The sequence below is a fragment of the Liolophura sinensis genome, chromosome 13, assembly GCF_032854445.1.
Source record: "Liolophura sinensis isolate JHLJ2023 chromosome 13, CUHK_Ljap_v2, whole genome shotgun sequence".
NCBI classification, from domain to species: Eukaryota; Metazoa; Mollusca; class Polyplacophora; order Chitonida; family Chitonidae; genus Liolophura; species Liolophura sinensis.
This window is the reverse complement of record NC_088307.1, coordinates 21761205-21776392: the sequence shown is the minus strand read 5'-3', so window position 1 is coordinate 21776392 and position 15188 is coordinate 21761205.

Here is a 15188-nt window from a genome sequence, read left to right as displayed (position 1 = left end):
AATTTTTTTATGACACGTAGTTCAAGCTAGTACGTTCTTTGTCCTTAAAGCTATTACAACAATAATTCATTGGACAGAACTGTGCGTGACTGTACGTGCAAAGATTCGTGCATCAAAAGAAATACACTGAAGACCTGACGAGTATCTTCACTCACTACTTATTTCTTCAGGTCCCCTATGCTGAAAAATCTTTTCTTAACTTTGTCATTAGCGTTTGGACACTGTGAGTTAAGCATCCAGTCATTTTTGCCAAAGCCTTCATAGCTATTACTTATGACGTCATTTTGTCAAAGCCTTCATAGCTATTACTTATGACGTCATTTTGGCAAAGCCTTCATAGCTATTATTTATGACGTCATTTTGTCAAAGCCTTCATAGCTAATTACTTATGACGTCATTTTGGCAAAGCCTTCATAGCTATTACTTATGACGTCATTTTGGCAAAGCCTTCATAGCTTTTACTTTCGACGTCATTTTGTCAAAGCCTTCATAGCTATTACTTATGACGCCATTTTGTCAAAGCCTTCATAGCTATTACTTATGGCGGCATGACACCAAATGTCAGGCTTCAGTTAAAAATATTAATCAGCCCAATCAAGGGGATTTGAACCCGAACCACTGATTACAGTCCAAGTCTTGGTCAGGTACCAGACCGCCATTCCATCACTCTTAAAGAATGCATTAAAAGGTGCCAGAAAACTAAGAGGGTGATTTTAAGGAAAATGAAGAAAGATGTGCCAAAGAAAGAGATGAAACACTTTTCATGTTTGAGGCATGTTTTATATTTTCTAATAACTCTTCTAATTAATGTGTTTTCCGTGAACGGTAGGAAAAACTTCGGAAAAGTTATCAATGATTATTGTTTGGACAGTTATCACCGTTAAAGTCACCAAGCGGGCTTCTTAATTTACGGACTGACTCTGGGGGGCCTTAGGACAACTCTAGCTTTAAGCCATTTTTAATCTATCAGAAGAACGCTGAGAAGTTTTATTGTTATTTTATATGCTATGCAACACCATGTACTCCATATTAAAAATAAAACTATGCGTTCTTTACATCGCTTGATAAGGTACCAGACCTTGCGTTCCTTTCTGACTAAAATCAAAGTGAAAGGGGGAAGAGAGTCATTTATCTAACTGGCATGGTTAAAGCCATTGATTCCAGAAAAGCACACATATATATGTAATGTGTGTATTATAAAATATTCGCCAATGTCCTAACCTGGTTTTAACCGCACGCTCTACTGAACACTACTGATGCAGCCAGGAGGATTTAGCCGTAGAATCTTTCTTTAGAAAGGTGCTATCTTTAGAAAAGTTAACATTGAATATTCAACATTGTTGAATATGATGATAACTAAGGTAGTCATCCATTACACCAGGGTCACCCATTCATTTCATTGGGGAAGCCCCCCAAGGGGACTAACGATCTGCGCAGCAGTTTTATTACTTTCTTTGCTGTTTTCTTCACCCTTTATTGAGAAACAAGGAAATATTAACAATTGAGACACCCGAAATGCCTTAATTAAGCACCGAAAAAAAAAAAAAAAAACAAACGAAAAAAAAAAAAAAAAAACAAACAAAAAAAAAAAAACAAAACACAAATTAAGAGGATTTCTAATTGCATGTGAAAAACTACAGTTGACAATGCTATCGCTTGTATCTGTTTGACATTTCCCCTGGCTTAACTTCGCAGGACAAGACTTGAATCGTCACTTAAAAAAAAAAGGTAAAAAAAAAAACAAAAAAAAAAAACAACACACACACACACACACACACACAGAGACATACATATACCCATCTCAACTCAGTGAAACTTCTAGGCTTCTGATTTGTCCATCATCCTTCGATAAACAACCGCATTCGACGAATAGGCGAGCAAGGAACACAGCCTGAAGCGTTTGATATCATATCTGCATACTTACAGAGTCACAGACGCATGCGCCAGCCGATATCAGCGTCACTCATAAGTGAAATATTTTTGACTATGGCGTAAAACAGCAATCAAATAGATCAAAACATCCGTGAAAAAACAGCCTACATTGGCTGAAGTACGCGTATGAATTTAAGAACAAGTGTCTGTAATACTGGTCACTGTGACAATATACCAGCGTGTTGCGCAGGTATCTGGTCTGATATTTCGTTTTGAAGACGATAGAGATTTTCACCAACCCGAAAGGTGAGTGTAAATATTCATCTTCAAAACGAAATATGTTATATATTGATGCAACACGCTGATAATATGTATGCATGAACGCTCGGGTTTTTAAGTCGTAATAAACAGTGTTTCAGTCACATGACGATGAGGAGCCATTAGGTGTGTGAATATAGAATGTGTCTTCTTGTGACAGGGTGAGTCAATGCCGCTACAGTGCAACCGCGACTGAAGTATCATGCTGAAGACACCAGACATGACATCCTACCCAGCAACATTATACTGACACTGGGCCAACAGTCCTGTTTCCTTGCTCTTATCTCTCAGTGCTGAATGCTAAGTGAGTCACCTGCCGTATGTCCTAATGTGGTTAAAACACAGAACAAAGAGCATTGACCTTTTGCATGGTCTCTCTACACTAAAAAAAATATGTTAAAATATGTGTTAAGTTTAACAGGAAATTTGTTATTACCACATAACACTGTGTCATACTAAATATAATGTTCTGTTAGTTTAACACGACTTTTATGTTGAATTAGTAGAATACTTGTGTTATATTTAACAGAATTATCGGCTGTCATAACAGAATAAATTTTAGCATCACTCAGACAATAGAATGTCTGTTAAATTTAACAGATTATTTTTCGAAAAGTAAGGAGCGAACCATCGATTGTTGGTAAAGGTACGAGATACCCAAGGTACGGGTCAAACTCTGCCATGAACACAGAATTTATATTTATTTATTTATTTGATTGGTGTTTTACGCCGTACTCAAGAATATTTCACTTATACGACGGCAGCCAGCATTATGGTGGGAGGAAACCGGGCAGAGCCCGGAGGAAACCCACGACCATCGGCAGGTTGCTGGAGACTTTCCCACATACGATTGGAGAAGACGGCAGTATGAACCAGACTCATAGCGATTTGATAAGAGGTTCTTGTGACACGGTGCCGCACTAAGAATCACTCGGCCACAGATATCGTTGTTTTTTTTTTATGAAAACCTTAAAAAAGTTTTTTCGTTCAAAACAGGCAATCAAAAACATTGTAAAAAACAAAACTTTTCGTCATTCGCCTAAATCTATGTACATTAATTAGTTTTTCATTTTACTCCTGGCATGTTTTCATAATCTAAATTAAAAAAAAGATCACGATGATTAAGTTTTGCACTGTTCATAGTTATGTAAATGTTTCGAGGAAATAGCTGCACCGGTTTGCCCACTGGTCGGGTAAATATAGACACGATAAACAAGACTGACAATGTGTCACCGAAAATCATATCATTAAATTTCAACTAAGACTGCAGCAATGTAAAAACAGTAGGCCTATAGGAGGCTCTCGTGGCAGTGTTGTCAGCGTGCTAGAAGCACACTGACTCAGGAACCTCTTACCAATGCGGCCATCGTGAGTTCAAGACCAGGGCATGCTGACTTCCTCTCCGGTTATATGCGGGTTTCCAGCAACCTGCGGATGGTCGTGGGTTTCACCAGAGCTCTGCCCGTTTTGCTCTCGTCATGAAGCTGGCCGCCGTCTTATATAACAGAAGCCATTGGCAATGTTGAGGTGTTTCTCTCCATTGTAAAGCAAAGGTTAAATGATCATTTCGTGCAAGTCGTATCACTGAAGTGCCCGATTTCATATCACAATTAACAACTTTTGTCTTTAATCATATTTGTATTTGTGTCTAAGTAAAGAACGACACTATCAAGATTAAGGGTCTCGTCCAGTAGATTACAGGTAGAGATGGGTTGAGGAGATAAACCGCAATCAGTGGCTTTAGAAGACAGGGAGTGTTTACTTTGTGATATTGCCAAGGATGAATTCCATTTTGTTCGGGTGCACCATTCAACATTTTGAGTGCATACTGTATCCCGTATTATTATTGGCATCGCTCTGACCGACGCAAATTAGCTAAGTTAGTATCTACTGACGACTGTTCTGCCTGTTCACAGCTTAATTCGTGTACATATCGCTAATATAAGCAGTATTATCACCTATCACACTGTCTCTCGTGTGCATGACCGATGCTAAGCTAATGTATACTCAAAGGCCAGTTGGCCTTTATGCAAATAAAGGATATATAAGTTAAATATTCTTGAATACAAAGTAAAACATAAGTGACATACCTGGAAATGAATTTTGAGAGTTTTAGACGCGTGCCTGTTGTAAAATGTAGTTCAATATGCTTGTTGAATAATGCAATGGGTGTATCTCTCTCGACCTTTGACAGCGACAGCGCCCCTCTCTCCCCGAACCAATGCCAAATGAAGACGTATGTACATCTTGAAAATATTCCGCTAAAAGATAAGACACCGCTATTTGTTCAGCACCACCCATCGTATTACTCTGCTACTGTCGTTAACGGTATGTATAATTCTCTTTCAAAGTCAGGATACCTGGAATCAAACCCAAGAGTTTACAAAACCCTTGTTGTGAAAACCTAATACAATTTTGTTGATGGATACTGATTATATAAGTTCAGCGCGAGGACACAAGTGATGAGCCGTCGCCAAAACAAGCCTGTTTGTGTCACACAGGCTTCAAAGATCAAGGTTGTCTCGTGGTAGACTTTACAAAAGACTATTAAAATGGTACTTGTTGCAACCACGCTTGACGCTCAACATTGAGGTGTTAGAGCAAGAAAGCAGGACTGTTTGGCCCGAGGTCAGTATTATATCCCTGGGTGGGGGGCCTCATGCCTAGTGTACTTCAGTGGAGGCAGAACTTTGACGGCATTGACTGGCGCTGCCACAAGAAGAAACAGTATATGTTGTTATGTGTGTGACTGCCGTCAGTTTCTAAATTTAGCTTGCCATTGTTTACATACGCTGAGTTCGGCGCCTGCTGTCTGCCTCTACCTTAGAAAGTTCCAGAATACGCTCAGTTCGGTGCCTGTTTGTTTACATCAAGTGTTCAGGAATTTTCTTATTCTAGACAATTCCACCAGGCTATATAAGACCTATGAAAGCAGGTCAAAAGGGGAGAACAGAGAACGGAGAGAGAAGAGAACGGAGAAAGGAGAATCATTGAGAGCTTGGATGCTCTTGCTGTGTATCACTTTAGTAGGCCTTTTGTGCTGAATTTTGGTGTCTGTATAGCCTCTGGCTTTGTTATATCCTATCTCCACCGAGCACTTGTTCAGTCTGAACTTGTATGTTTAATTTGTGCTCTTGTATACACAGTGCTTATTAGTACACGGACCCTGTCTGTGGAATTTTGTGTATATTTCGTCATACACTCAGTTATACTGTGGATTTTCCCTCTTGTGAATTTGCCTCTGAGCATTTATGCCTGTGTGGTATATATTGTGGAATATATGCGTCCGTTTGGACTTGACACCGTAAGTACCTTAGTATTTGTATAGATACTGCTATCCTTTCTTGTTAAACTTAAGTACTTTAGTATTTGTATAAGTCTTATTATCTGTTCTTGTTAAGCTAATAAATTGTTGTAAAATAAAATCTGCTGGTTTTGGTTACTTTTTGTGCGGCTAAACTGTCGTGTATTTCGAACAAGCCATCTCTATATAATACAGGCAGTTTGGGTCGTAACAAATTGGGGGCTCATCCGGGAAGTGAATTTGAATTGGAATTGAAAGGATTTTGAGAAAGTTGTGTCATTTTTCTAGTCTTTGACTTTGTAGTAAATTTTGCCAGCAGATTTTATTCATCATGTCGGATTTTAAGCCCGACGAGTTTATGGAAGCGCCAGATCAGGACATTTTTGATGTGTTAAATAAGAATGATTTGTATGCTTTAAGCAAGTACCTGAATCTTAATATCAAAAGATCCTTACGTAAGAAAGATATGCAGTTTAGTATTGCTAAATGTTTGGTAGAATTACAGGAGTTTGATGAAAGTGCATTAGATGTGTACAGGCCTGAGGGCGATGATTCCACTGCAATAAAATTGAAGGCGTTAGAACTGAAGGAAAGGGAAAGGAAACTAGAAGGAGATAGGTCGTTTGGGTTGTAACAATGTGTACACACCTAATGACACTTCGTCGCCATATGAATTGTTCAGTATGAGGTAAAATCCAAACATTCATGCATGCAAACTAATTCGATTGAACTGGTCTGAGTTCAATCAAAATTAGTAACTGTTCTTTAGCGCCATGTATAATCAATAAAATTTTACTTATACACATGTACCGTGGTAATATTCTTTAATACAGCGTAAACATCAATCAAATGAATAAATTAATAATTATACCGTGGTGCTCAGTATTACGATTTGAGTAAAAGAGAGTGTCCGGGGTAAAGCACTGACCTTTGGGAAGTTACGCGCGAACTTTCCCACTTGTATCAAACATATATGTACAATGAAGATAACTTGTCTTCAAAGCTAATTACACTCCGCAAACGGCGTAATCGATGGCCTGTTTTCACGAACTGCGAGAGGTGGATTCGAACTCGCAACCTTATTGGCGAAAGCCTGACAGTCAAAATTAGCCAAAGCTCTGGCCGTCTGAGCCCCGGGGAGCTGCAATTTATTTTCTTTTACATGAAAACTGTGTCGTTTAAAGTTGGTTTACTTCAGCGGAAAGTCATTTTGATAAACCTAGGTGAATATCCCCCGGCCTGTCCATTCCTTTCCTGACTGGTAGATACGAAACATATTGTGAAAACCAGAAGGAAAAAATGATTATAATATTACCTTATATTAAAGTTGGAAAGTGTATTGAAACTGGGTTAAGTTTAATTTGATTTGTTTTAAAATGTATTATTAAATTAAAGACTAAAACGTGCATTAAATGGTTGAAGATCATTGTTTGTTGATTGTTTCATTTTGTTTGAAAATGGAACTTCTCTGTCTATCTTTTTTTGCCTGGCGAAGAACTCGCCACTTGCAGTTTTCTAGTTCAAGGGAGGTAACTCTCATATGCATTTCCCACAGATTGTTCTAACATATTTATCGCCCAGTCTAGTTATCACCTTACTCATTGCAGCGCAAGTGTAGCCCTCTGTGCTCACTTTACAACGCTGTCACGACTAAAGCTTAATCTTTGGAGCGTGTGCGACGCACGTATGACGGGCTTGTTTAGGCTTAGCGTCATTACTGCAACTCCAAAGATAAGATGGACATTCCCACCGTAACGCCCAGCTTCGGTCATATTGACTTTCACGTAGACAATTTCACTCAAAACAAAAACGCCTCGAACCCTACCTTATTTTAGATATCCACCGATTCCCTGAATCGCCCGAAATGTAATATGTCAAAGTCAGCATTGGTAAACCATCTTTCAACAGTAATCCAATTACTTTTTTTTTCAGCAATGGGGTGCGAAAATTTTATCCTACCCAACATTCCCTTTAAGAGTTGTACATTCATGCTGGACGTACTACGGTACGGCAAGCGAGTAAGAGAGTGAGTGCTTGGGGTTTAACGTCGTACTCAACAATTTTTCAGTCATATGACAACGAAGGAGTCTTTAGGGTGTATGTGATGTGTCTCCTTGCTGCAGGACGCATTTCCACCGCTCTTTTATCTAGTGCTGCTTCACTGAGACGACTTAACGAAGGCAAGTTAGCCGCCCTGCCCGAGCCATTATACTGATACGGGTCAACCAGTCATTGCACTATCCCCTTCATGCTGAACGCCAAGCGAGGAAGTTATAACGTCCTCTTTTAAAGTCTTAAGTGTGACAGGATTGATCCTGGATCTGCCGCTTTTTTCTTACTTAACATATTACTTTACATTCTGCTTCCGTGTTTTCTCCGATTGAAAATGGCAAACGGAGTTTGATAAGCTTTATTACAAAAAAATATCACCCCATATAAAAAAATGGACGCCACTTAGCCATAAATGTAAGGAAAGTGCATTCAAGTGCCATGCTTGTGCTCTATTAGGAAAATAAAATATTTTGTCATTTGGAGTAATCTTATTTTGTAAGAGGGTACAGAAAAAATCTTCAAGACAGCATTAAGAAAATTGTTTTGAAGTGAACAGGATCATAACCAAGATTAGAATGAAGAACTACCGAGAAGTCCGACCTGTGCACGCTATATTCCTTAGTTGATCCATTTCGTCTTCGCTGATGGAGATGAATTTCAGTCGACCTCAAGAAGTAGTGGGTTGATCAGGCAAATCTGACAAAGACGTCCTCACCTAGGCGAGATCGGGACCGCGTGAAATTATTTCCGCTATTTCGACGGGTGCCCGAGAGAGAGAAACGAATATTTGAGAAGTGTTTATCTTGACTTCTTCTGACCCATGCAATAAAGATAATTAATACAAGTTCGAGTCTCGTGACCTCGCGTGATCTCGCGTTAAGTTGTTCGATGATTTCGCCGTCAGTTTCAATCGTTTGGCGATCAATCTCCGTTACAAACGACGACGATTTACGAGAGATGCCGAGATATGAAGACAGTTCCGACAAGCGCATAAATCCTTTCTGATCGATGATTCTCCGTGGTTTCGGCTCGTGTCAGTCCCGCCTGTAGTCTGAAGAATGATTAACATATCGATGCTGTGTGAGGTGAACAGTCTAAGCCCTGTAGACCTCCGATGACTGCACGCTCTTGTCGTTATCACACAAGGCATTTCCGAGGCATGGGAGGGTTACGCTTTGTGGTCAGAACGTTCATACCAGGTCAGGGGTTAAATCCCCTCTTAAGGCATTAAGAAAAATCCAGAAATGATAAAGTGCGCTGAATGACATATAGTGATACACAAGGTGGATTACCTGACAGTCACGGCTGACATAAGTTACGTCATACTTGCAAAACTGGCCTTAGCGGACAAAACTTCAATCTTACGCGAGATTATCAGCACAAATATAAAACTGACACCTGCAGATAGTGATAATGCACATAGTGACACACTGGTCGGTAAATAGTGAAACACTGGTCGGCATATAACGACACACTGGTCGGCATATAATCGGCATATCATGGCACGCCGTTCGGAATATAGTGACACATTGGTCGGCATATACTGTCACTCCGGTCGACACATGGTGACACACTGGTCGGCATATAGTGACACACTGGTAGGCATATAACGACACACTGGTCGGCATATGGCGACACACTGGTAGGCATATAATGACACACTGGTCTACACATAGTGACACACGGGTAGGCATATAATGACACACTTGTCGACTTATAGTGACACACTGATCGGCATATAATGATACACTGGTCGACATATAGTTATACACCTGTCGACGTATAGTGACACACTGGCCGGCACATAGTGATGCGCTGGTCGGCATACAGTGATACACTGGTTCGCATGTAGTTACACTCTGATAGGCATGTAGTGGTACACTGGTCTTCATATAGTGACACACTGGTCGGCACATGGTGATATACCGGTCGACGTATAGTGTCATACTTTCGGCATATAGTGATACACTGGTGGGCATACAGTGATCCACTGGTCGGCATATAATGATACACTGGTCGGCACACATTGACACGCTGCTCGACATATAGTGACACACTGTTCGGCATATAGTGATGCCCTGGTCGGCATATAGTGACACACTGGTCGGCATATAGTGACACACTGGTTGGCATATAATGATACACTGGTCGGCACACATTGACACGCTGGTCGGCATATAGTGACACACTGTTCGGCATATAGTGATGCACTGTTCGGCATATAGTGACACACTGTTCGGCGTATAGTGATGCACTGGTTGGCATATAATGACACACCGGTGGACATATAGCGATAGGCTTATGGGCATATAAAGAGACACCGGTCGACGTATAGTGACACACTGGTCGGCAAATAGTGATACACTGGTTGGCATGTAATGATAAACTGGTCGGCATATAGTGATACACTGGTCGGCGTATAGTGATAAATATTCAGAACGGTTCGTTGATTTATTTAGATAATTGATGTTTTTCGCCATACTGAACACTTATACGACTTATGAATTCGTTTAGAGCGAAGCCCACTCACCTTCGTCATACAACTCACCAGTGATCCTCAAGCATCCAAGGGATTCTCCCCAGGGTCAAGGCTAATAGCATGCTATTAATATCACTGCATTCTTTTTTTACCTACTTCTGCTTAAGCTGTGGTGTTAGGGGTGGGGGTGGGGACGTGTAATTTGCAACTAATTTTGCATTTAAATGAAAATTTTAACTGAGGTAAATTTAACTGAGGTAAACTGACAAGAGGCCGTATTTTGTCGGTTCCATGTGACCATTTACCAGCTATTACACTCTCGTCATTTCTCTGTTTTTTCTCTCTGTGGTGTACGTCCTATATGCGTACCAACTCAGCTGTCACCGACTCTGCCGCGGTCTTAAGTTCCAATGAGGTGAAATGTAAGATAAAACTCTTATTAGAACAACATAAGCCACCAATACATTCATTAATGATTTATATTAACACACCACTCCGCTAGAGGTAGGTATAGGCTTTCCTGATACATCTAAAGATATTTTTGGCACGACAATCACTTACTGGAATTCCCTTGATAAATTTCTAACAGAGCCTTTCAACACCAGGTTTCGAGTTTTACGACGTTGCGACATCGTGGTGACGTCCCTATGGGAGGTGACGTCGTCGCTTTACTGCAGTGTGGAGAAAATCACCGCGATGCATTTTGACATCGACGGCTCTATACAGCAATGAAAATTATCCATAAAACATTAAATTAATTACCTGACTTACCCTGAAAATCCTATAAAATTAATAAAAATTATGTATAAAAAAAATTATTGTATATATAGGAGCCTCCATGGCCGAGATAGTTAGCACGCCAGCGCGGCGCAAGGACCTAGGAGCCTCTCACCGATGAGGTCGATAGCGTTGTGAGTTCAACTGAAGCTCCGGCCGTACGTGGGAAGGTCTTCCAGCAACCTGCGGATTGTCGTGAGTTTTCACTGGCCTCTGCCTAGTTTCCCCCCACCGTAATGCTGGCCGCCGTCGTATAAGTGACATATTCTTGAGTATAGCGTAAAACACCAGTCAAATCAAATATTGTACATACACTCGCCCATGCACTACAAAATACACTGATTTGCCCCACCCTGCCCCATAACTAAATCATACGATGGAATATCCTTTTTTGTGTTTTATTGGTCTGAAAGAGGCCTTGATGCACTATCCACCCCAGAAATGTATTTCTTTCAACGGCAATGTGAAAAGACTTTGAATAATCTCGTAAACACACGCGCCTTGGGAATAATGTATCTCTCTATGGCATTTCTCTGGCAAATAACAAATTATTACATCGTTACCAAACGCATTTATTGACAAAATTTGCACGAACTTGTAGTTAACTAACTCGTTATCATTGACAGTGTGTACACCTAACTGAGGTTGCTTCGGGCACTTCTGAATACCAGTCAAAGAGGGATTATAACGGTACAGCAAAATATGCTAGCAAATTGCGTGCTTGGCGAAATCATGATACACATTAAGTGAAAAAAAGATGAACAGCGGCTTTTAGCCATATATAAATCATAGGACCAAACATTATTCTTTTTTGTTTCAATGCTCTGAAAAAAGAAATTTTTGACGCATAGCGCATCATTCTACACATCCTTGTATATAGCCTTATGTGTATGCACCTAAAAGTATTAGAAGCATGAGAACATCTTCTCGTCTAGGTACATACCTTAATTAATATTCACTTCTTTTCGCCATGTTTCTCCTGACTAAAAACATGTGGAAAGACATTTTTTTTTACATAATTTGCAAAGAGAGGTTGTATACATTCACACTCATGTAATGAGATATACCGCATCAGTGTTAAATCATGTTACTGAGTTACTGGTATTGAGACAAAGTGAAATCTGTATTTTCATACAACGTTGGTGAAGACAGGATCTTTCATCTTCTCGTTCACAGAGTCCTCGTGCAGTCAGCCCAATGTTGTAAGGTTGCTCGTCTGTTATGCTCGTTAGCTCCTCATCACATTTCATGTCTGAACGATTTCAGGATGTCAAGTTTACACCAGCATTCAGCTGCCAGGAGTTTCCGCTCTGTACAGGACATTAGTATTTGTGGACGCCACGAGATGAGGTTGACGTCCGATTATTGCCATTTCCACACGGAGTAATTACATTTGTGGCTACATTCCGAACCTTGTTATGAAGTGAACCGGATCAGTTAAATGGCTTGCAGCTGCCACGGTGCCACTGTCGTCCGAGAATTGATCGGCGTGCGTATTTCCGCTCTCCAGATAAATCCGCATTTTATAGTGACCGGTGCACGCGGGGTGTGTAAATTGAGTAATAATGCACAGTTGGTCACGCAGCTGTTATTTTGTATAGCTATGTTCCGCACTCAACGCCCAACTCACCGATATACTCACCGGGATGACAAGTAAGGTATGCACAAATCTATATCCAAGTCCTCTATCAATTGGAGACGGTTCTAACCATATAATGCCCTTGATTGACTTATAATCTAGGCAGGAAAGATAATAGAGCTTTGGAGAAAAAGCGTAATTGATGTCAGACGTGTTTTATTTACATGTATTACCAATGAATCAACACAGGAGCAAGGGTTGGTCTCCTTCTATCTTATGTAATGTAATAGTAGCACGTGATTAGGTTTGGGAAACATGGGGCGAAATGTCAAGATCGTATCAAAACTCGCCAAGCGGAAAAGCAAAAGCCGAAGGCAAAGGAATTAGCATGAGATTCTATGGAAACAGAGGGTTGAAGCTTTAAATGGAATTCATTATTCCAAGATCAATACAGCTGTGTTTTACAGATTTGGAGGACTACAAACACTGCAACGTAATCACTGGTGTGCAGCTCAGAGCAAAGTTGTGTATAAACCTAGATGGAAAATACGACATTTTCTGTTTCGTGCGATTGGTAGCATTTCAGAACGATCACAATGTCTTCAAAATCCTGTGAAGCCTTAATTCATTTCTTTTATTTATTTATTCATTTATTTGATTGGTGTTTTACACCGTACTCAAGAATATTTCACTTATACGACAGCGGCCAGTGTTATGGTGGGAGGAAAACCGGACAAAGCCCCTGAGAAACTCATGACCATCCGCAGGTTGCTGACAAACCTTCCTACGTACGGCTGGAGAGGAATCCAACATGAGCTGGACTTGAACTCACAGCGACCGCATTGGTGAGAGGCTCATGGGTATGACGCCTTACTCAGTGTCATTTAATTCTGTAGTGCGAATGGAATAGTGTTAAACAAGGCTTTTGCTATAATAGATCCACCCTCGAATTGAATTGAATTGAATTGAACGTATTTTATTGCACACTATACTACAGGAATGGGAACAAGTTCGAACAACTTATTAGTCCTTTCTCTAAAGAAATATAATTTAACAGTTTAGGTACTGATGTGTAAATGAAATAACACAAATAACATGCAATCGAGAGGGATTAATACAACACATGGAAAATGAATAAAGCAAGGTTGAGAAAGGTCGTGGGTTTCCCCCGGGCTCTGCCCGGTTTCCTCCTATCATAATGCTGGCCGCCGTCGTATAAGTGAAATATTCTTGAGTACGGCGTGAAACACCAATCAAATAAATAAATAAATATAATATTTCGAAAAAAACTATTGCTGGCTTTGGTATATTTCATCACAAATTTCACATTTGAGAATTATCGCGTACACAGTCTGATCCATCGCCTTTTAAGAGTTTTTGATTTGTTACGCTCAAAGGGTTGTTCAGATGATTAGACCTGATTATATGATAATGTGAATAATGGAAGAACAAATACGAGGCATCTTCCCTTGGGTCACTACCAGAGCAAGAAGTTTTCTACAATACCGAACCGTTTAAGATTCGTCTCGTCAATACTTTTGACTCCCAAATTGATTGCGATAGAAGAAGTTGAGTTTCTTTTTTACCGATTAGTCTAAACTAGTGCAGTATTTGGCATGGGAAAACGTGAACGTGACTTTCGCCCTTCGTTCGTATCCAATTACAGAATCGAAAAGCAATGGCCACAGGCAGACACATCGGTATTTTCACCTCGCCGATCACAACAGTTCGTCCAAATACGACACTTCTGCAACGTTCTCCACACGGCGGGCGTCGTTCACAACTCATTATGCTTGCCTCTGTTACAAAGGGTAATCATTTTTTACGCCCGGTGGCTAATGTTTACCCTGTTTTTTTGTGAGAAATACGGTTGTGCCCCTTGGATAAAATCTCTTCCTTCAGCTCCTAACACGTTATCACACCTTCTGAGAGTCGTAGACTGTTCCAGGATGAAACGGTGTCGGAACGCCAGTTTTCACATGTAGCACGCCTTGACTGATGTCTACGCCACAGCTTCCCGGGTCCTATGATGATTGCATAATCGATAACATGTGATCAATAAGCTATAACCTATTAAGATAACAACCTGTGAAATCAATTCATCAACACCTCAGTCTGTTTCAAGCGACACGCGAGTGTTCGCCTGTGTGAAGGTCAATCTCCGGTCGGGTTTTTTTTTCGTTTCTTCTCTATTTCCGGTTTTGAATGGAAAACGCAAGGTAGTGAGTTGAATTTCCAGCAGTTGAAGTTAAAATGCTGTGTGACTTGCACGATAATCTTTTTTTTTTATAGCCGACAAGCTTTCCTTGGCGGTTATTTCACGGTTATTGTACAGAGTGTCCCAGAAGTCGCGCACCATCCAGGTTGAGGTTCAATGCTTGAGCTACAGAGCGGTGTGTTGCCCCATCTCTTCAAACATAAAAACCAATTCAACTCTTTCTTGTACTGTTAGTTTATTAGCCATAATTAACTCTCAAAGAGAGAAAAAATTTAAAATCAGTATTAAATCTGAAAAAGAGAAAAAAAATGAAAATCAGGATGGTGCACGACTTCTGGGACACCTTGTACAGCAATACGGTACAATTCCGTGACTGGCTACGGTGTTTCCGAAAATTGGACGCCAAAATATGAACGAAAAAAAAAACCGAGGACGAACAAAATTCTGGTCGCAAAAATACAGCGGATAAGAAAAACTGAAACTGTTTGGTACTCAAGGAAAGGAAACACAGATATGACTTATTTTTTATATCAAAACAAGCGTTTATTTGTATTTTAGCAAGGGGTTTGCAATAACACAAACAAAATAT